The 24780-nt window shown below is 38.5% G+C and overlaps 1 long non-coding RNA gene across 2 annotated transcripts in view; it reads right to left on the bottom strand.

Moving 5' to 3' along the window:
- Positions 1-12329: 12329 nt before the first annotated feature.
- The window catches only part of LOC127861971 (uncharacterized), a 24635-nt gene continuing 12184 nt past the window's right edge, over positions 12330-24780 (bottom strand). For both annotated transcript variants that reach the window (XR_008040381.1, XR_008040382.1), the window contains 5 exons: positions 20564-20713; positions 18963-19056; positions 16364-16513; positions 14741-14857; positions 12330-12842 (listed from right to left, as the gene is read on the bottom strand). This is a non-coding gene — a long non-coding RNA (uncharacterized LOC127861971). The remainder of the gene's footprint in view (positions 12843-14740; positions 14858-16363; positions 16514-18962; positions 19057-20563; positions 20714-24780) is intronic.

The following is a 24780-nucleotide window of genomic DNA, read 5'->3' as shown; positions in this document are numbered from 1 at the left end:
TTCGCAACGATGTAATATTTGCATGACGAATCACGATTGAAAGATTTAACATGTTAAACAAAACAGAAATTTGGTTGTAAATAATGCATCGAAGGTCTTAACAATGCAAAAATACTATGGATTGGATGAGATCTTACCCACGTATTGAAGATTGTTGGTGTATTGGTTTGCTCCTCATGGTTTTCACCAGATTTTGAAACTTTAAGTTTCTGTTTGAACATGTTGGCCAAGTTAGTCAGATAACGGACCAGAACGGACAAGGAATTTGGAAGTTACTGCCGTGAAAAAATCGTGCATTTGATTCGTAAAAGCCGAAAAAACATTTGTTAATGAAGATCTTTCCTGAATTGGGTTTAATAATGACCCTAAATACGCTTAATTAATAAATGATTTTCATCAAATCATCGCCAAATGAGTTTCACCACATGTCTTTACTAAGCTCAGTAATCAACCAAATCACCACGAGATCTGCAGTTGTGTGACCCTTTATCGATGATATGCTGAAATCCACTTTTAAGTATTGTGTTTATACGTGTATATGATAAGAGGCTGCAGAGTCTTTTTTATATGTAGGTCAATGCAAATATGATGATCCATTTCTAATTGTCTAGCTTCATATTATCTCTGTCCACGGTCGAGCTCGTTCCAGTCTTAAGTCTCTCTGGGCGGCGGTTCCCTTTTGGCGGATTTTTGCCTCCCAGTTATGTACATAAGGGAAATCATTTATAATATGTTTGCTTTGATTATGTATTACGTAATCATGTATTTGTCAGTTTATGGCATTTATAATAAATGCCCAGTTTTCATTCAAACATAGTTTTCTGTTTTCCCTTTTTCCCATAATCGAGTTCGACCTAGACTGTTATCTCTCCCCCGACCTTGGGCAATACATAAATAACATTTTATGCCAACATAATTTTATGTCATTGACCTCCCCACTCTCTATTTTATACGTGAGTGTCACGGTTTAGTAAGGATATTAGCCGGGAATGTTCTGAAAGGAAATTGCATTTAACCATAAAGTTTATAAAAACATTGTGTTGCCAGATTGTTTACATTAACACACTCTGTTGAAAGAGCATTAATTTTACCATGCTATTGTTTATACTGCAGCAAATTGAGTTCATGAATAGATGTTTGACATTTAAAAAGCTGTTAGAATAAGCTTTGATAGACTAGCAGTTTTGGAACTTTCGAGAAGCCAGTCTTTGCATAATTCTGGACGTGCGTAGTTTCACGTCAATTTTCACTGATTTAAAATCCACCTCCTCCCATGCCTCCTCCTCTTAGTTTATCATGCTAACATTCTAGCTATTGTAGTAGTTTGTGTTTTACAGAGTTGCAAGATAGTTAAATGATTTACTTTGCTTTACATTATAGCCTTTTTAGTTCTATTGTTTTATTTGATTTGCAATTATGCCAATCTAGTCTTCAAAGTTGCCAATTTTGATTGAATACATGTATGATTCTAGTCTTTGGGGCGGCGGTTTTTTGCCTCCCAGTTATGTACATTAGGGAAAACATTTATTATATGTTTGCTTTGATTATGTATTACGTAATCATGTATTTGTCAGTTTATGGCATTTATAATAAATGCCCAGTTTTCATTCAAACATAGTTTTCTGTTTTCCCTTTTTCCCATAATCGAGTTCGACCTAGACTGTTATCTCTCCCCCGACCTTGGGCAATACATAAATGATTTTCATCAAATTATCGCCAAATGAGTTTCACCACATGTCTTTACTAAGCTCAGTAATCAACCAAATCACCACGAGTTCTGCAGTTGTGTGACCCTTTATCGTTAAATTTTACTTCGCCTACTAACAAAAAGCTAAAAATAGCTTTCATTGTGGTGGATTGTATGTGTTATAGTTTGGCCAAGCTTGTCAGGAATGTTACTTTATCAATCTTTGCGATTAAAAGGTAACATTTTTCATATGTTCACTATAAAAAGAGGAAGTGTCTTGTGTAACAATCATCTTCATACCTCATAGGTCAAGGTCACACAACGTTAATATTTGGGCATAACTGCATCACTTATCAAGTAATTCTAAAACATCTTTCCACAAATGTTCACTATCTGGAGACAGAGTGTCGGTTGTAAAACCCAAATGCCTGACTCAAGTCAAGATCAAGGTTATACTGAGAGGTCAAAGTCCCATCTGTAACTTATTTATATTGTAGTTTTAAAGTAACATGCCAAGCATGCTAAATAAATGTCACACTTACTGGTAAATTAAAATATTACACTTGTTCAGCTAGTAAAGTCTTCGATATCATCATAACAATTAAATCACGAAAAAAAATAACCACAACTGTTCACTATGTGGAGAAGGGAAATAATATTGACGAAAATAGAAAATTGTTTGGGAAACTAAGAAAAGCGTGCATTAAGTTATAGAAAGTTTGTATATTATAATCATCATGTACATTAAAATGTGTATATTGATTTATGTAATATTGATAGGGAAATTAAATATCAATAGGGTAATAAGTTTTTTTCTTTTGCTTTTTAATAGGTACAAAGAAACACCATATTCTACGAGGTTAATGTAATGCTGTCATTTCCTATCCCGTTTCGCATTTGTCAAAATGAAACAAGAAAATATACTTATAATAGGTTGTATTCCGATCTTCAAATTACCAAATCAAAATCACAATGCGGAAAACCAAACTGATTTTTACAGAGTATTTTGTTGTATTCATTATTAAACCACAAACACAACTTATTTCCCAATTAATATTTCGTTTTAATCTTAATATTACGGAAATCAATGTTTGAAACTTAAAATAAAGTTAGTGTTCGCTTTTATAAAGATCCAGGTTGTCAAGGCCTCGGGTCAAGTAAACGAGACTCCGGGTAGGTAGTCAAGAACTCGGGTCATGTAGACGATATTCCGGGTAGGTAGTCAATACCGAAGGTCAAGTAGACGAGACTCATGGTAGTTAGTCATGACTTCTGATTAAGTAGACAAGACTCAGGTTAGGTAGTCAAGACCTCGGTTCAAGTAGACGAGACTCCGGGTAGAGTTTCAAGACCTCGGTTTAAGTAGACTAGACTCCAGGTAGGTAGTCAAGACCTCTGATCAAGTAGACGATATTCCGGGAAGGTATTCAAGACCTCTGATCAAGAAGACGAGACTCCGGGTAGGAAGTCGAGACCTCGGGTCAAGTGAACGAGACTCCGGGTAGGTAGTCAGGACCTCTGATCAAGTAGAAGAGATCTCGGGTATGTAGTTATGACCTCGGGTCAGGTAGACGAGGCTCCGGGTATGTAGTCAAGACCTCGGGTCAAGTGAACGAGACTCCGGGTAGGTAGTCAATACCACAGGTCACGTAGAAGTGACTCTGGGAAGGTAGTCAAGACCACATGTGAAGTAGATGATACTACGTTTAGGTTGTCGAGACCACATGTGAAGTAGACGAGACTCCGGGTAGGTAGTCAATACAAAAGGTCAAGTAGACGAAACTCCGGTCGGTTAGTCAAGATCTCGGGTCAAGTAGACGAGATTCCGGGTGGTAAGTCAAGACCACAGGTGAAGTAGATGATACTCCGGGTAGGTCATCAATAGCACCGGTCAAGTAGACGAGACTCCGGTCGGTAGTCAAGACCTCGCGTTAAGAAGACAAGACATTTGGTATGTAGTCAATACCATAGTTTAAGTAGGAAGTCGCGTAGGAAGTCAGCACCACTGCTTAAGTAGGCGATACTCGGGGTAGGTAGTAAAGAACTCTGCTCGCGTTAGGAAGACAAGACACTATGTAGGTAGTGAATACCAGAGTTCAAGTAGGAAGTCGCGTAGGAAGTCAGCATCCCTGTTCAAGTAGGCGATACTCGGGGTAGATAGTAAAGAACTCTGCTCAAGTCGACGATACTCCGGTCGGGTAGTCAAGACCTCTATTCAGGTAGTGAATACCACAGGTCAAGTCGACGAGACTCATGGTAGGTAGTCAAGACCTATGATCAAGTAGACGAGACTCTGGTCAGGTAGTCAAGACCTCTGTTCAAGTACACAAGACTACGGTCGGGTTGTCAAGACCTTTGTTCAAGTGGACGTGACTCCGTGTATGTAGTCAATACCTCTGGTCAAGTAAGCGAGACTCCAGGCAGGTAGTTTCGACCTCTGTTCAAGTAGACGAGACTACGCGTTGAAAGTCAAGACTTCTGGTCAAGTAGACGAGACTCCGGGTAGGTAGTTAAGAACTCTGATCAAGTAGACGAGACTCTGGTCAGGTAGTCAAGACCTCTGTTCAAGTAGACGAGACTCCGGGTAGATAGTCAAGCACTTTGTTCACGTACACAAGACTACGGTCGGGTAGTCGAGTCCTTGGTTCTAGTTGACGAGACTCAGGGTATGTAGTAAAGACCTAGAGTCAAGAAGTCGAGAATCCGGGCAAGTAGTCAAGACCTCATGCCAAGATGACGAGACTACGGGTAGGAAGTCAAGACCACAAGTGAAGTAGATGATACTTCGAAGAGGTTGTCAACACCACATGTCAAGTTGACGAGCCTCCGGGTAGGTATTCAAGACTTCTGGTCAAGTAGACGGGACTTGGGGGTAGGTAGTTAAGACCTCGGGTAAAATAAACGACCCTCCGGATATGTTTTCAAGACCTCGGGTCAAGTAGACTCGGCTCCGGGTATGTAGTCAAGACCACAGGTGAAGTAGATGATATCTCGGATAGGTTTTCAACACCACATATCCAGTAGGCGAGACAGCAGGTAGGAAGTCAAGACCACTGGTCAAGTAGACTAGACTCGGGTGAGGTAGTTAAGACCTTTGGTAAGTAAACGACACTCTGGATATGTAGTCAAGACATAAGGTCAATTAGACGAGGCTCCGGGTATGTAGTGAAGACCTCGGGTCAATTAGACGAGGCTCTGGGTATACGTTTGTATAGTCGATACCTCGGGTCAAGTAAACGAGATTACGGGTATGTATTCGATACAACAGGTCAAGTAGACGATACTCCGGTCTGGTAGTCAAGTAGAAGAGACTCCGGGTAGGTTGTCAAAACCACAGGTGAAGTATATGATACTCCGGGTATGTAGTCAATGCAAAAGGTCAAGTAGACGAAACTTCGGTCAGGTAGTCAATACCACAGGTGAAGAAGATGATTATCCGGGTATGTAGTCGATGCAAAAGGTCAAGAAGACGATACTCCGGTCGGGTAGTCAAAACCTCGAGTCAAGAAGATGAGACTCTCGGTTTGTAGTCAAGACCTGGAGCAAGTGGACGAGACTCCGGTCGGTTAGTCAAGACATCTGGTCAAATAGACGAATTCCGGTCGGGTAGTCAAGACCTTGAGTCAAGTAGACGAGACTCCGGTCGGGTAGTCAAGCAATCGGGTCAAGTAAACGAGACTCCGGTCGGGTAGTCAAGACCTCGGGTCAAAGTAGACGAGACTCCGGGTATGTAGTCGAGAACTCGGGTCAAGTAGCCGATACTCCGGGAAGGTAGTCAATTCCACAGGTCAAGCAGACGAGACTGTGGTCGGGTAGTCAAGACCTCTGTTCAAGTAGACGAGACTCCGGGTAGGTAGTTAAGACCTCTGCTCAAGTAGAAGAGACTTCGGGTAGATAGTCATGACCTTGGGTTAAGTAGACAATACTCCGTTCGGGTTATCAAGACCTCGGGTAAAGTAGACGAGACCCCGGGTAGGTAGGCAAGACCATAGCTCAGGTAGACGTGACTTCGGTCGGGTAGTCCAGAACTCAGGTTAAGTAGACGAGACTCCGAGTGAGTAGTCAATACCTCGTGTCAAGATAAGGCGACTCCTGGAAGCTAGTCAAGACCTCGGGTCAAGTAGACGAGACTCCAGTCGAGTAATCAAACTCCTGGGTCAAGAAGACGAGACTCCGCGTATGTAGTCAATACCTCGGGTCAAGTAAACTAAACTCCGGATAGGAAGTCAAGACCTCGGGTCGAGTAGACGAGACTCCGGTCGAGTAGTCAAAATCTCGGGTCAAGAAGACGAGACTCCCCGTAGGTAGTCAATACCTCGGGTCATGTACACTAGACTCCGGGTAGGTTTTCGAGACCTCGGGTCAGGTAAACGAGACTCTGGGCAGGTTGTCAAGAGCTCGGGTCGACTAGACAAGACCCCGGGTAGGTTGTCAAGAACTCGGGTCAAGTAGACGAGACCCCGGGTATAAAGTCAAGAATTCGGGTCAAGTACGGGACGATACTCCGGGTAAATAGTCAAGACGTTGGGACAAGTAGGTACGTCGGGGCCGCATTATGACCTCGAACCTAATGGAATTTGAACAGTGACTTGTAATATTGGTTTAAATGTATTTGTCTTATTTATTATTAACTAGTAGCGATCCGAGCTATTAAGAAGAGGGAATCCTGCGTCAATGCTCTTACGTCGCTAAAAGAGGTTTGTCAGTCTATCTGCACTCAAGGTCCACAGTGTGTGTGAATAATTTTAATTGTCATTTTCAATGATGCCAGGAGAATTACTGATTGTTCGCTTCATTTATTTCAAAGTTAATGGGGTATATTCCGCGTCTAAACATCAATAATATGAGGACCCGGAGTGTGTCCCATCACTCCTACCTAACTTCTAGACTCAAGAAATGTGTGGTGAATGTTAATTATAGCTCCAGTTTACAGCTATTTAGTGTTTAATGAGAGATATTCAATTTTGATAGTGTGTCGTACAATAGGGGAGAAGGCAGTCCGAGTAGCCGAAACAGACCCCATTTGTCTGGTATTGTGACCACCAACCGAGCTCTCATGTGCATAGAACGTCAATGCCCTGCGCGCCTGAGGCTGCATTCTGTGCGGACCCAGTGTGTATTCCAGCACTCTTACAGAATCAAATGAGTCGTGTTGTGAGAAAACTGGGCAAAACGCATGTGCAGTCCGCACAGGCTAATCAGGGACGACACTTTCCGCCTAAATTGGAATTTTGCTAAGAAGAGACTTCATTTAAACGAAAAATGTCATGAAAGCGGATTTTTTTATTGAGAGAATTGCAATAAACTATAATTATGTGTGTTGTCAAAGACATGCATTCGTGTTTAAATGTACCTTAGATCAGTATGCGATTTAAGTGGCAAAATTTAAATAAAATATACAATATTTTATACAGAAAAACACATTGACAAGCTATATATCAATTTAATTAAACAATCATCATCTAGGTGAAAATGTAACCATTTACGTTGGTATGTGATTTATAAGTGGTTCAGAAAATATTATTGTAGCCAACATATGTGATAATGCCTGTTAAAATTTATTCCACGGCTAGTTTATATTCTTACAAAGTCGTCCATTCAAAAACACAGTTTCTTGACATGTATCATTATAACTTCCAGAATAACACAATTCTGTATATCTTTGAAAACATTGCTACTTTGCGTGGCCTTCCGTGTTTTCTTCTACCAGCCTTATGTCTTCAAAGTTTCAATAATTGAACTCGAAGGGTTTAAATTTCAGGCTAACAATCACTTACCACATATACCCTTTATTTAATGCTCTATGATAGCTTCTAAAATCCTTGCAGTCTGAACATAAACCTCATTGGTCAATATATCTACGTCCTTTGCTCACCAAACACATTTATGCCACAAGAGTCAGGGAACTAGTGCTTGCTAAAAACTATTTTCTGACATTGTCAATTATACATGGAAATGAAGCAATATTAAATATTGTATCGATCTCACAGTTTGTCTTACAAACAACAAACTTAGGCTATCTCTTTATTTGACGAATACCCTTAAATGCGAGATTCGACCTTCAAATAAGCTGAATGTTGTGGTATATTAATTGGATATTTACAATGTGATTGATAAATGTGGTTTTGTAACATTAAGTAGTGATTATAAATATAGCACTCGTGCTATCGATTTATTAAGTCGTGCGATAACAGACTTGGTATTTCCTAAATTAAGTTGTGTAACGGACTCGTAGTAACGACTTATTAAGTCAAATTAAATAATAACGTGAAATCAATGAATATAGTAATGCATGCGTACGTGATAATGCATGGAACACGAAAACTAATAAAACAACGTAGTTTGAGTTACAAAATCGTGGATACATCAATTCATACACATATGCTCCATCTGCGTATTTTAGTAGTACACAAAATGTACGTTCAACACAAATAAGCCTACGAGTGATAATCTTCAATGGTCCTGTTCTATAATACATGTGCAAAGCCCTTTTAAAGCCTAATTGACTCAGCTGTTTTGAGTTAAAATATTCTCTCAAAGATCCTAAGTTTGCATCCAGGTGAGGGCAAACATTTCCAAGCATTATTTTTTTTCTAAAATGTATTGATTATTTGATAGTATGACTACCTAGCCAGATTTGAGTGTAAATCCACATTCCCAATATTGAAATGATGTAAATGTATCACTGCAAGGCACATATTGTACGTCAAATATAAGACATATGACTTACGCTAGCTTGCATGCTAATGGTCAATTTATATAACCATATTATTTGCACCACCTTTTCTTGTCCCAAAAACTATGTCAAGCACGTTAAGGTCATTGTATATATCTTTACTTGCTAAATAGTATTCAAAATCTCTCCATAATGGTTGTACAATATTACATTCATACAAAATATGTATTAAAATTTCTTTATAACTAGAACAGAATGAGCATAGATTTGAAGGTGTTAATTTACATTTATACAGGTATGCATTAGTAGGTTATGAACGTTGGAGAATTTTGTATTGAAAGTTGCGTAAGTTATTTCAATTGTGGCTTTAAATGGTATTTGATATGTGTTCTTCCAATCAGTATTATAGTTATACGAAGTCATGATACTTTCCCATGTTTGCTGCTGTTAAGTTTTATTTTCATCAAAGGTTTGTTGTAGGTTATATAAATATTTGCATGCTTTCTTTGTACTTAGCACCTTTCCAAGTAATGTGTCATGGTTGTAGTTAACAAAATCTTCTTCACTTAGTTTTTGTATGTAGCTTTTTGGAATACTTTTGATCAGTGTGTAATATTTGAGGTAAGCATTTGTAGGAATATCGTAAAAAAAATTAATGTGTCAAAATTGTAAAAGGTTTTCGACCTGAAGTCAAATATGTGTTCTAAGAATTAAATGCCTCTCTTATACAAATTACTGTAGAAAAATGTATGTTGATTATTCTATTGTTTTATTGATGTGTCCTGCTTTATCATGTGATTTAATTTTGTTCCATGATAAGAGAATATCTCTAAGAAATTCGTTTTTAAAATTGGTCATAATATGGTGTTTTTTTCTAAAGGACACTCAAACACCAGATCGCCACCATATTTATTTAATTCTTTCTGGTAAAAGATTTTCCATTGGCCTTTATTATTTGTGTCTGTCAATCTTTTGACCCGACTAGCCTTGTAGGAATGTATAAAAGCATATATATCTGTTAAATTGAGTCCACCCTGTTCAAAAGGTTTAACTAATGTTGTTCTTTTGATTTTTTCAGGTTTGCCATTCCACATAAATTGGAAAATATGTTTAATAATTGTTTGTATTGTATCATTTTTGGGGGTGGGAAGCATGGTCAGATAGTACATTATTTTGGGCAGCGCAAATGTTTTGACAACAGTGACTTTTCCCATTAATGTTAATGTTAATTTTCTATGCTCCCATTGTTTTAAGCATTTGTTAAATTTATGTAATTTTGGTTGAATTTTTTTTGCCATGTCGAGATTTTCGTCATTTGTGAAAAAGAAACCAGGCGTTTTAGCTCCATCAGAGGTCCAGATACAGTTTTTGTACTCCATAAATTTAATTAGTGAATGTTTTAGTGAACCAACACGCATTACTGTTGATTTTTGGGTATTTAGTTTTAAGCCGGATATTTCACTAAAGTTTTGTATTGCGTTTATTAATGCAGTGAATGAGTTAATTGTTCCATCAATGAAGTATGTTGTGTCATCTGCAAAAAGGGTTTGTTTTATGTCAAGGTCGTTTACTTTTATTCCTTTAATATTTTCATTTTTCTCGATATAATTTGACAGTATTTCGACGCTGAGAATAAAAAGGGTTGTTGACAAGGGACAACCTTGTTTTACACCTCGTTGTATGGCTATTGGCTCAGAAAAGTGACCATTATTGATTATAATAATGTTTATGTCGTTGTAGAAAAGCTTTATCCATTGCATCAGCTCAGGCCCAAAGTTATATTTTACAAGACACTGAACCATAAAGTCGTGGTCTAAACTGCCAAAGGCTTTTTCATAGTCTGCAAAAAGGAGCAAGCCTGGTTTGTTTTTATTATTTAAGTAGTGGATCAAAAATGGTCCTTATGTTTTCACCTATATCACGACCTTTCATAAATCCAGTTTGTCTTGGCGCTATTATTGACGATATAACTTTTGAGATTCTGTTAGCTATTGCATTTTTGCTATTTGATAATCAGTATTAAATAAGCCTAAAGGTCTCCAAATGTTAAGCCACTCTAAATCTTTACCTGGCTTTGGAATGAGTGCGAGGGTGCTTTGTTTTTGAAGTTGGGTTAAGTTTCCAGTTACATATGAGTGGTTAATAGAATTCAGATAATATATTTTATGTCATCCCAAAAAACTTTGTAGAATTCTGCTGATAATCCATCTGAACCAGGACTTTTGTTATTACCCATTTCTTTTAAAGCAGTAAGACACTCGTATTCATTTTTTAGGCCTTCACATGATTGTTTCTCAGCTTCTGTGAGATTATTTTCTAGCGCATGCTGTTTCCTGACAAAAATAAATATTATAATAGCTTGGTTTTGTGCGTGTGTGTGCTTTGTTTATGTGCCGTGTTTAGTGTTCTTTGTTGTATTTAACTGTTTTGCTGAATATAGTACTTTGAGCTATGGTATGGTATGGTTTCTCTTGCTTGTGCACATTAAAGGAGCCTTTTCACGTTTCGGTAAATTGAAAAAATTGAAAAAAATTGTTTGAGATTCGCAAATTTTCGTTATAATTATGATATTTGTAAGGAAACAGTAATACTGAACATTAACCATGCTCAAAAATATACATTATATGCATCTTTTGACGATTTAAAAACCTGAAAAAAATAAAACATTGCAACGCAAAACGATTGAATAATTTGGAGTTTTTTTATTTCGTTATATTTTGTGATACTACAAAAATTGTTTATATATAATATAAAATGCATCACTCATGATAAGAGCGCGGATGGCCGAGTGGTGTGAGCGATAGACTTTAACCCCATGGATCAGTGGTTCGAGCCCAGTCGAGGACTACTTTTTTTCTTTCTTTAATTGTATTCTTTTCATTTTTTACTGGAGCTTTTTAGATCCAATCTTTACATTTATCAATATAAAGCAGCTAATAACAAACTTCAATATATGGCAAAATCTGTGAAAAGACCCCTTTAAGGTTCACTTAGTTACCATTTGATACGTCTGCATTTAAAGTCATTACGGAATGTGTGGAGGTTTAAGTCATTTTAAACAATATATTTAGAAAGGAAACTGTTATGCAAGTTATTTTGTCGAGTTGATAGTCGATTACGTAGGTAAATGAGTGCTGCTTAGCTGGACTTTTTGTTAGATAAATGTTTGTGCATACTTTTGTTTAATAATGTGTTGAGCATTTTGTAAATCGTTTCCACTTTACAAAATGAACAAAATACTAATAATTGCATACAATACTGTTAAGGACTATGTAGGTCCTATACATATGTTTCAATTTTAAACATTTTCTTTATTTAATGCCACAGTTTACTTTAGAAATCATTTCTAGCTATGTTTATTACAAAATGTATTAAATGCAAAACATGAGTCTTTTTTCAACGCCCATTCACCTACACGTTTTGCTCTATCAAACAAATTTTTATACGGAGCAGAGATTACATCTATGTACACGGCATACATCTAACAATACATTGCTGAAAACGAAACTGAATATTTAATTTAATTTACCAATTTTTATGATTGATTGATATATGCGAAAACTTGATCTTCTTCATTTATATCATGGATATTTAGCGGTATCGTGATGGCATTAAGAGTCAATGAGCCGTTGATTCCTCATGCATGTTTGCACACATAACTTTCATGAAACTTAAAAGTGATACACCCATGGGAGTTGACAGCACACACAATCTTGATGAACCTAGTATAGTTTTAAACATATGACAATCGACACCACACAACACCTCTATGAACATTGAAATTGATAACACACATAACATTGAACATTGTATCGTTAAAACCCCATGGGAATTGATAGCACACGTAATCATGTTGTACCTTGTATAGTTAAGCCAAGGAAGTTGATTGCACATGTTACCCAAAGGTCCGGGAAAAAATCTAAATATAAAAATATCTATTTAATAAATGTAAGATTGGACACACGATTGGAGAAAAATTTTATTCCAGATTTAATCAAAGCTTACAAACGACGAACGTTACTATTCAATAGAAAAATCAAATCTCCACAAAGACAGCGAGAATGGATATCATGATTACAAAGAGAAACGTAATAATAAGAATCGATACATCCAAAAATGAAATATACTTAATACAAAAATAATGAAAGTTTAAGTCGATGTTACAACTATCTTTTCAAACAAAAATAATCAAGCAAAGCCGTTTGCTTTACACATTTCATAAGCCGTGCGCTAAACACATTTCATCAGTCGTGTGCTAAACACATTGCATCTCACCACCTCGCCCCCGATTACTTCTTTACAGATAGAATATAGACATGACAATCAGACCCAAAATAAGGGAGACTCTTGCAGAAACGCCCAGGGCGCTGTTACAGAGGTCTTTGTTGCACCAACATCCTTCCATATTGATGCCTAAGATGTCTGTGGATTGGCATTTATCGGCTTGTGCCATCTCCGTCTCGCATTTTCTGTCTACAACTAAAAATATATCTCATTTAACATTACTTACCTAAAATGAAAATCTTCTGACCTAATATTGAAAAATATACACGGTCCACACGTGTCCTGGTGAAGACACTGAACATGAATATTATGTTCGAGGTTAGATAAACAGCCTTGTGTTCCAACAGTGCAATTATACAAAATATAGCTCGAAAACATTATATTCTTATACATGTACATACAGGCTGCCATTGTTTCCTAAATTCTGGGCTGCTACTGTTTTCTGAATTCTGGGTTTTGTTTGAGTATGTCTTACGAGAGTACATTTAAAACACTATTTTGGCTTTTTTGTGTGAATACCGTGCGGAAACTAATAATATTCATGGTAACGATATTAACAAAAATGGACTACCGTATGTATAAAGGTAAGGTACGAGGTAAAGGTGTGCAGACTTTACCATTACGGAATCATAGTGAACAGTTCATGTCGATTTATTACACTGGTTCAGATGTGAAACGACACCAAATAAAGGTTGTTTTGCAATTGCCGTCATTGTATTATCGCAATCTCGCCATCGCGTTCTCGCATTCTCGCCATCGTATTGTCGCACTGCCCTCATTGTATTGTCGCATTCTCGTCATCGTACTCTCGCGTTCTCGCATTATCGCTCTCTGGATTTTAATGTGTAACCACGATGGCCCTAACGGTATTCCGTAGTCACATGACAACGCTCGCAAGCCGCGTGAAAACGACGGGTAGTAATGATACCAGAACACTTTATTTTACACGCTCAATTGTATCTTTTATTGGAATTATCAGTTACATTGCGCATCCGACACATCGACAGTAACATCATTTCTATAGCTCGCTTTTACTGGCATCCGAATAATACGTCTTCCAAATAAGGGTGTTTACTGTAACTGTATTCGTAAATGTATGTCTGAACGAAGAAGTTAATGTTTTCACGTATAGGTTCCTACGCATCACTAAATGGTATATAATTATTTTATGTATTAACGTTGTGTACAGTACGGTGATATATTTGGATGAGTACACAAATACCGTACTGGACGAGCCGAAATGCGAGTCGAATGTGAGTATGTCAGCTGTGCACGTTTACAAATTCTAGTTTATCATAGTATTGAATACAACGCTCTTAAATAATATATTTATGTTGTACCAATTACATTCTCTGAATTATTTTTTATCAAAGCGCGTTCAATACATTTTAGTGTCATGTCCGAGAAAGAGCGCAAACGCTCACGTCATTCAATTATGTTATGAGACGCTAGTTGCACACATAGTTGTTCAAGCATTCGGAAATTTATTTTAATATATGATCAAAATTTTCAAAATTTGTCAATAGTTCTTGTTTTAATATCGAATTAGATTTGATCCATTTTAGTGCAGAATACGTTCGAAGTAGACTCGGAAATAATCTTTCAGTGCTGGAACCGAATTTTGAAGGCCTTTGCAAACAGTTTCGATCCAGATGAGACGCCACAGAACGTGGCATCTCATCAGGATCCAAACTGTTTGCTATTCTGATAGTATTCTTTGAAACTAAATTATAGAAAATGCTACTTTTAGAAATTCAGCAGACTACATTTTAGCAGATGACAAATTTCCCAGCATGCAAAGGGTTAACGTTCAATACAGAATGTTCTAAACGCATGCGCGCCCCATATGGTGAACTTTCGGAGAGCAACTCAGACGTCTGATTGGTTGATAAGCTTCGCATTCCGGCTCTAAGACTCGCACTCTAGCTCGCTTTCTTGCATGAGTATCTCTCTTGACATCTTTAGTGTATATTATAAATGTTAACTCGTGTTAGAGCAGGTGATCAAAGTTCATTATGAAGTAGTATACCTTTTTAACTGGACTTTCGACTGCTTCAAAGATCTTTAAATAAACAGATTGACATATCTTATACCTAGCACGTTAAAATGTGTTAAAATTAAGGGGGCAGTCTACAGTTTTTCTGGAAAATCCCCAGGCCGACAAGCACTGGTCTGCAAAACACCCTCAAAACAAGGCCTTCAGTCACAACCTGAAAATATATTCAGACCATATTCATTGCGGCCCGTCAACAGCTTGAAAATAAAGCACAAAACAATGCAGAAAATGCTCTTTAAATTTATATCTGGGGTAAAATAGACCTTTTCGGGGGTCTCGGAAATTGCCCATAAAAACCCCATTTTACATAAACCCGGCAATCACATTTAACTTTCCGGGTAAGAATACGCACACAGTCGACAACATGCTTCGCACTATCAAAGCAAATGCTTTCAAACTAACCCAAACAAAATGGGTCATTACCATTGAACTTTTTTGCACTGCTAACTTATTTAAACCCACCGTTGAAATCTGTCAAATGCCGGCTGTTTCAAGCAGAAAGTACATGTGTTTACTTCTCACTCAGCATGTTGTTGTTGTTGACTAAAATTCAGGTCATTTAGTTTCGAATTACTCAAAACATGTGAAATTACTAGAATATTGACCATTTATACTTACATTTCAGCTCCTGGAGTCAAAAAACAATTTCTTTTAGGCCATACACCTTAAATTCAGGAAATTGACCGGGGCCAATGCGCAGATAAGGCTAAAAAACTGTAGACTGCCTCCTTAAGATAGCAGTCAAAAGTTTTAAACCCATCTAAATTTGAATTATTTGTATACTTCAGTCAATTCTGGATGAAACTGGGTGGTTTTCTTTGTGAAATAACTACAATGTACAATTGCATACTATTTTTAGTGAGCATATCAGAGGCGGCATTTTCACGCAACTTTTTGGTCATTTTTTTGGTTTTCTACCCAAGTCTAAAAATCACTCAGTTTGCACAGATATGAAATGTAGGTATAATCATATTGCCACAAATGACTCCTAATGAGTTTCATCTTTGATCCTGAGTAAAAAATTGTTCACAACACTGGTCCAAGTTAAAAAATAAAATGAATTTTGATGATTTTTTCGATAAAATCAGTGTGTTTTACTCACTTTTCATCAAAGTTGATGCACATATAGGGGTTTAAAATGGTTTGAAAGGCACTAAATGTTGTATAAATAGTTGATTTAAGTCAACTTGGTATTACTTGCATAAATATCTAAGCCTATGGCACACAGAAACAGAGACTACAAGCTCTAAAGCAGATGTGCTTACAATGCAAGGGAGGTAATTCCTATAGCCATATTTGACCATGAAGTTCCAAGTCTTAATACACTCACATTTTTTAGTCTAAATATTTGTCTTATGGTAATATGATGCCATTGAAGCAAGATTAGAGCCCCAAAACAATGACCTGGTGATATTTTGCAGATAAAACCTTCATTTGTGGGAGTCTTTATAGGCCAGGGTATCATTTTTGTGAAAGTTGCTATTCAGTCAACATCTATTTTCTACTTTGGACATACATTTGTACTTAGTGTGAAAATGCCTTTTAATTACAGAAAAAAGCGCGGGGAATATTAGCACACGCAGGAGTAGAGGCAAGAAAGCCACCCAGTTTAAGCTGGGACACAAGCCAAAATGGACTACATCCACTGAAATACACCAACCTGGAGTTTCCAGTGCAAGTTCCGAGGCGCCGAAAGCTTCTAAACGACTGGTACGGCTGACAGACAAGGAAGCCAGGGACAGTCAATTCGTCAGAACCACAGCAGGGTTAGCACAGGCAGACACTCTGGCATACACTCTCAGACCTAAACCTGAAAAGGAAGAAAAAACAGATTGTGAGTGTGACCGCAATGAAAATTTCATTGTGAATAATGAGAAAATGCTGGCACTTATTAAAGATGTACATGCAAGTGGTTGTAAGAAACCAAACATGAAAATGAAAGTTACACGTGCTGGTCTGTGTGTCTACATCTGTGTAAAATGTAGTTACTGTGGATTTAATTCGCAAACATTGCCAATGTCGGACACAATCCAGACCGCAAGAGGCCCCCCTGCAGGATTTTGAACTATTTAGTAGCAATGCCAGTGCTAAAATCTAAAATTGGAATGGATGATGTAGCTACTGTATTAACATGGCTTAATATTAAGGCGCCATGCAAGCAAACATTTCAAAAAAAGTTTAATGACTTGGGACAAGCACAAACAGAACTGAGCGACAAACAATTGGAACTAAATCAGGACTATGTCGCAAATGTCATGAAAAAAGCCGGCTTCGAACCTGAAGTTGACATCCAATTTGACGTCGCCTACACATGTCGACCCCAGGGGGGATGCGAAAAGTCTACACAAAGCTTTGGGGCCCTGGTAGAACACAATACAGGTCAAAAACTCCCACTTGCCATAGCCATGGCCAACAAGCATTGCAGAAAAAGGTACTGCAGGCATGATAACTGCTCAAAAACCTTTGCAGCTGAGGCCTCGATTGCAAGCAGTGAGCGAGTATTACTTCACAGGTCATTGGATAAAGTGAAAGATGGTCCTTTGGCAGTAAGGTCAATAACCACCGACTCTGGTACGCAATCGGCAAAGGCTATACGGGATTACTATGAGCTTAAAAAGCAAACAAATCACTTAAAAAAGCAGACGGCCACCCACTACAAGTGCTTTGTTCACAAGCTGAGAGCTCTCGAAAGACATGTGCGTGCCGCAAAGTCAGACATCAAATCCATTCCAAAAAAGTACAACAAAGACGAATACATGCGTAAGCTGGCCAGCTGCCTCCGCTGCCGAGTGCGCATTGAACTGGAAAGACTGCGAAAACAGAGCTGCAGTGATGAGCTTTTTCTTCGATCGGCCAAATTTGCTATAGAAAACATCATGCATTGCTTCTCCGGAGATCACAAGATGTGCAAGGAACGCTCACGAGTGTGCACCTATCGAGTGACCAGCTCGTACAAACATTTGCCCTATGGAGAGCCACTAGCACTCCAGGAGAGTGACAAGAAAATTATTTTAGGAAACATTAATAAAACATTTGATGCCACGGGGTTGAAAGAAGTGGCAAAGCTCTTTAACACAAATGCTTGTGAGAGCTTAAATGCATCTGTGTTTCATTATGCCCCCAAAACTTCATTCTATGCTAGAAACTTTGCAGCTCTGTGTCATTCTGCAGTTCATACAAGGTCTATGGGGCCCAGCAAATCATCAATGAAGGTGGCAGAAAAGGTGACAGGGAAAAAAATCAGTTTACATAGCATGATATACAACCAACTGAAGGCCAAGGATCGCAGACGGGAATATGACAGCCGCAGGAAGGCCTCAGTGCGGTACAAAATAGTCAGATTCTACCTTAGAAAGCGGCACGCAAACAGAGCCCTGTACCGGGACGGTCTATATGCCTCTGAAAGTATGCCATCTACAAGTGCTGCTGACCATAGCTATGGACTTAAAGTGTAAAGCAGAAAACCTTGTGATGTACAGTACATGCAAACTGCGAACGGCAACATAACAATAACCTAACTTGTATATTTACCGCAGACCACAGACAGCATTCCCTGAAGCCCCTGTGACCCGAGCATTGACCATTTGTAAGGCACACTTTGCGGGAATTATTAACAGTTACTGGCTCATACGATAAATGCTCTATATTAATGCAAAGCTTATTGTGGCAGAGGTGTGAGATATGGAAATTGCGCTGCAGTGCACTGTGTCCGGGATCACACAAATAGTACTTGAGACGGTGGACTTTTAGCTTGATGCGCTTGCCCGATACAACAACACGGTGCACACCATAGCCGTACCTATCTGTTTCACCAGTCCACAGGCAACACAGACCAACCAACTCACTCTTTTCACCCAGAACAGCTTCCAGTTTCACTACAAGCTGATCCGGGGGAAAACTCGAAAAAAAAAGCAGCGGCCATGAGTCACAGGGTCTTAAGCACAGATGAATCTGAAGAAAAGTGAAGTAAATACTCTTAATTTTGTAGCATCACATTCTATTATGCCTATTTAGAAGATTTCACTCTCTGAAATGTAAATTTAAATCACCTACGATAAGTATAGTGGTTAAACTGTCATGCAAAGTAGGGTTTTATTCAAAAATCAGGCTTACCTCCCCCTACTGAAATGTTAATATCTCTGCTCAAATTGGTCAGAATTGAATGGGAAAACTGTTTTTCAGGTGTTGATGATTATATTTTATCAAAAAATGTCACATTTGACTATGCTGCCTTGGATGTGAAATTTGGCATTTTTTACCTTAAGGGGGCAGTCTACAGTTTTTCTGGAAAATCCCCAGGCCGACAAGCACTGGTCTGCAAAACACCCTCAAAACAAGGCCTTCAGTCACAACCTGAAAATATATTCAGACCATATTCATTGCGGCCCGTCAACAGCTTGAAAATAAAGCACAAAACAATGCAGAAAATGCTCTTTAAATTTATATCTGGGGTAAAATAGACCTTTTCGGGGGTCTCGGAAATTGCCCATAAAAACCCCATTTTTACATAAACCCGGCAATCACATTTAACTTTCCGGGTAAGAATACGCACACAGTCGACAACATGCTTCGCACTATCAAAGCAAATGCTTTCAAACTAACCCAAACAAAATGGGTCATTACCATTGAACTTTTTTGCACTGCTAACTTATTTAAACCCACCGTTGAAATCTGTCAAATGCCGGCTGTTCAAGCAGAAAGTACAGTGTTTACTTCTCACTCAGCATGTTGTTGTTGTTGACTAAAATTCAGGTCATTTAGTTTCGAATTACTCAAAACATGTGAAATTACTAGAATATTGACCATTTATACTTACATTTCAGCTCCTGGAGTCAAAAAACAATTTCTTTTAGGCCATACACCTTAAATTCAGGAAATTGACCGGGGCCAATGCGCAGATAAGGCTAAAAAACTGTAGACTGCCTCCTTAAGATAGCAGTCAAAAGTTTTAAAACCCATCTAAATTTGAATTATTTGTATACTTCAGTCAATTCTGGATGAAACTGGGTGGTTTTCTTTGTGAAATAACTACAATGTACAATTGCATACTATTTTTAGTGAGCATATCAGAGGCGGCATTTTCACGCAACTTTTTGGTCATTTTTTTGGTTTTCTACCCAAGTCTAAAAATCACTCAGTTTGCACAGATATGAAATGTAGGTATAATCATATTGCCACAAAATGACTCCTAATGAGTTTCATCTTTGATCCTGAGTAAAAAATTGTTCACAACACTGGTCCAAGTTAAAAAATAAAATGAATTTTGATGATTTTTTCGATAAAATCAGTGTGTTTTACTCACTTTTCATCAAAGTTGATGCACATATAGGGGTTTAAAATGGTTTGAAAAGGCACTAAATGTTGTATAAATAGTTGATTTAAGTCAACTTGGTATTACTTGCATAAATATCTAAGCCTATGGCACACAGAAACAGAGACTACAGCTCTAAAGCAGATGTGCTTACAATGCAAGGGAGGTAATTCCTATAGCCATATTTGACCATGAAGTTCCAAGTCTTAATACACTCACATTTTTTAGTCTAAATATTTGTCTTATGGTAATATGATGCCATTGAAGCAAGATTAGAGCCCCAAAACAATGACCTGGTGATATTTTGCAGATAAAACCTTCATTTGTGGGAGTCTTTATAGGCCAGGGTATCATTTTTGTGAAAGTTGCTATTCAGTCAACATCTATTTTTCTACTTTGGACATACATTTGTACTTAGTGTGAAAATGCCTTTTAATTACAGAAAAAGCGCGGGGAATATTAGCACACGCAGGAGTAGAGGCAAGAAAGCCACCCAGTTTAAGCTGGGACACAAGCCAAAATGGACTACATCCACTGAAATACACCAACCTGGAGTTTCCAGTGCAAGTTCCGAGGCGCCGAAAGCTTCTAAACGACTGGTACGGCTGACAGACAAGGAAGCCAGGGACAGTCAATTCGTCAGAACCACAGCAGGGTTAGCACAGGCAGACACTCTGGCATACACTCTCAGACCTAAACCTGAAAAGGAAGAAAAAACAGATTGTGAGTGTGACCGCAATGAAAATTTCATTGTGAATAATGAGAAAATGCTGGCACTTATTAAAGATGTACATGCAAGTGGTTGTAAGAAACCAAACATGAAAATGAAAGTTACACGTGCTGGTCTGTGTGTCTACATCTGTGTAAAATGTAGTTACTGTGGATTTAATTCGCAAACATTGCCAATGTCGGACACAATCCAGACCGCAAGAGGCCCCCCTGCAGGATTTTTGAACTATTTAGTAGCAATGCCAGTGCTAAAATCTAAAATTGGAATGGATGATGTAGCTACTGTATTAACATGGCTTAATATTAAGGGCGCCATGCAAGCAAACATTTCAAAAAAGTTTAATGACTTGGGACAAGCACAAACAGAACTGAGGCGACAAACAATTGGAACTAAATCAGGACTATGTCGCAAATGTCATGAAAAAAGCCGGCTTCGAACCTGAAGTTGACATCCAATTTGACGTCGCCTACACATGTCGACCCCAGGGGGGATGCGAAAAGTCTACACAAAGCTTTGGGGGCCCTGGTAGAACACAATACAGGTCAAAAACTCCCACTTGCCATAGCCATGGCCAACAAGCATTGCAGAAAAAGGTACTGCAGGCATGATAACTGCTCAAAAACCTTTGCAGCTGAGGCCTCGATTGCAAGCAGTGAGCGAGTATTACTTCACAGGTCATTGGATAAAGTGAAAGATGGTCCTTTGGCGTAAGGTCAATAACCACCGACTCTGTACGCAATCGGCAAGGCTATACGGGATTACTATGAGCTTAAAAAGCAAACAAATCACTTAAAAAAGCAGACGGCCACCCACTACAAGTGCTTTGTTCACAAGCTGAGAGCTCTGCGAAAGACATGTGCGTGCCGGCAAAGTCAGACATCAAATCCATTCCAAAAAAGTACAACAAAGACGAATACATGCGTAAGCTGGCCAGCTGCCTCCGCTGCCGAGTTGCGCATTGAACTGGAAAGACTGCGAAAACAGAGCTGCAGTGATGAGCTTTTTCTCGATCGGCGCAAATTTTGCTATAGAAAACATCATGCATTTGCGTCTCCGGAGATCACAAGATGTGCAAGGAACGCTCACAGAGTGTGCACCTATCGAGTGGACCAGCTCGTACAAACATTTGCCCTATGGAGAGCCCTAGCACTCCAGGAGAGTGAGCAAGAAAAATTATTTAGGAAACATTATAAAAACATTTGATGCCACGGGGTTGAAAGAAGTGGCAAAGCTCTTTAACACAAATGCTTGTGAGAGCTTAATGCATCTGTGTTTCATTATGTGCCCCAACTTCATTCTATGCTAGAAAACTTTGCAGCTCTGTGGTCATTCTGCAGTTCATACAAGGTCTAGGGGCCCAGCAATCATCAATGAGGTGGCAGAAAAGGTGACAGGGAAAAAAATCAGTTTACATAGCATGATATACAACCAACTGAAGGCCAAGGATCGCAGACGGGAATATGACAGCCGCAGGAAGGCCTCATGCGGTACAAAATAGTCAGGATTCTACCTTAGAAAGCGGCACGCAGAACAGAGCCCTGTACCGGGACGGTCTATATGCCTCTGAAAGTATTGCCATCTACAAGTGCTGCTGACCATAGCTATGGACTTAAAGTGTAAAGCATAAAACCTTGTGATGTACAGTACATGCAAACTGCGAACGGCAACATAACATAACCTAACTTGTATATTTACCGCAGACCACAGACAGCATTCCCTGAAGCCCCTGTGACCCGAGCATTGACCATTTGTAAGGCACACTTTGCCGGGAATTATTAACAGTTACTGGCTCATACGATAAATGCTCTATATTAATGCAAAGCTTATTGTGGCAGAGGTGTGAGAATATGGAAAGTGCGCTGCAGTGCACTGTGTCCGGGATCACACAAATAGTACTTGAGACGGTGACTTTTAGCTTGATGCGCTTGCCCGATACAACAACACGGTGCACACCATAGCCGTACCTATCTGTTTTCCACACCATTCCACAGGCAACACAGACAACCACTCACTCTTTCACCCAGAACAGCTTCCAGTTTCACTACAACTGATCCGGGGGAAAACTCGAAAAAAAGCAGCGGCCATGAGTCCACAGGGTCTTAAGCACAGATGAATCTGAAGAAAAGTGAAGTAAATACTCTTAATTTTGTAGCATCACATTCTATGTTATGCCTATTTAGAAGATTTCACTCTCTGAAATGTAAATTTAAATCACCTACGATATATAGTGGTTAAACTGTCATGCAAAGTAGGGTTTTTATTCAAAATCAGGCTTACCTCCCCCTACTGAAATGTTAATATCTCTGCTCAAATGGGTCAGAATTGAATGGGAAAACTGTTTTCAGGTGTTGATGATTATATTTTATCAAAAAATCACATTTTGACTATGCTGCCTTGGATGTGAAATTTGGCATTTTTTACCTTAAGGGGGCAGTCTACAGTTTTTTTCTGGAAATCCCCCAGGCCGACAGCACTGGTCTGCAAAACACACCCCCTCAAACACAGGCCTTCATTCACAACCTGAAAATATATTCAGACCATATTCATTGCGGCCCGTCAACAGCTTGAAATAAAGCACAACAATGCAGAAAATGCTCTTTAAAATTTATATCTGGGGTAAAATAGACCTTTCGGGGGTCTCGGAAATTGCCCATAAAAACCCCATTTTTACATAAACCCGGCAATCACATTTAACTTTCCGGGTAAGAATACGCACACAGTCGACAACATGCTTCGCACTATCAAGCAAATGCTTTCAAACTAACCCAAACAAAATGGGTCATTACCATTGAACTTTTTTGCACTGCTAACTTATTTAAACCCACCGTTGAAATCTGTCAAATGCCGCTGTTTCAAGCAGAAGTACATGTGTTTACTTCTCACTCAGCATGTTTGTTGTTGTTGACTAAAATTCAGGTCATTTAGTTTCGAATTACTCAAAACATGTGAATTACTAGCAATATTGAACCATTTATACTTACATTTCAGCTCCTGAGTCAAAAAACATTTCTTTTAAGGCCATACACCTTAATTCAGAATTGATGACCGGGGCAATGCGCAGATAAGGCTAAAAAACTGTAGACTGCCTCCTTAAGATAGCAGTCAAAAGTTTTTAAACCCATCTAAATTGAATTATTTGTATACTTCAGTCAATTCTGATGAAACTGGGTGGTTTTTCTTTGTTTGAAAATAACTACAATGTACAATTGCATACTATTTTTAGTGAGCATATCAGAGGCGGCATTTTCACGCGCAACTTTTTGGTCATTTTTTTGGTTTTCTACCCAAGTCTAAAAATCACTCAGTTTTGCACAGATATGAAATGTAGGTATAATCATATTTGCCACAAATGACTCCTAATGAGTTTCATCTTTGATCCTGAGTAAAAAATTGTTTCACAACACTGGTCCAAGTTTAAAATAAATGAATTTTGATGATTTTTTCGATAAAATCAGTGTGTTTTTACTCACTTTTCTTTTCATCAAAGTTGATGCACATATAGGGGTTTAAATGGTTTGAAAGGCACTAAATGTTGTATAATAGTTGATTTAAGTCAACTTGGTATTACTTGCCATAAATATTAGGCCTATGGCACACAGAAACAGAGACTACAGCTCTAAAGCGATGTGCTTTACAATGCAAGGGAGGTATTCCTATAGCCATAATTTGACCATGAGTTTCCAAGTCTTATACACTCACATTTTTTAGTCTAGAATATTTGTCTTATGGTAATATGATGCCATTGAAGCAAGATTAGAGCCCCAAAAACAATGACCTGTGGATATTTTGCAGATAAAACCTTCATTTGTGGGAGTCTTTTAGGAGGTATCATTTTTGTGAAAGTTGCTATTTCAGTCAACATCTATTTTCCTACTTTGGACATACATTTGTACTTAGTGTGAAAATGCCTTTTATTACAGAAAAAGCGCGGGGAATATTAGACACGCAGGATAGAGGCAAGAAGCCACCCAGTTTAAGCTGGGACCACAAGCCAAAATGGACTACATCCACTGAAATACACCAACCTGGAGTTTCC

Source organism: Dreissena polymorpha, chromosome 16 (assembly GCF_020536995.1).
Source record: "Dreissena polymorpha isolate Duluth1 chromosome 16, UMN_Dpol_1.0, whole genome shotgun sequence".
Lineage (NCBI taxonomy): Eukaryota > Metazoa > Mollusca > Bivalvia > Myida > Dreissenidae > Dreissena > Dreissena polymorpha.
This window is presented reverse-complemented; position numbering and strand designations above follow the sequence as displayed.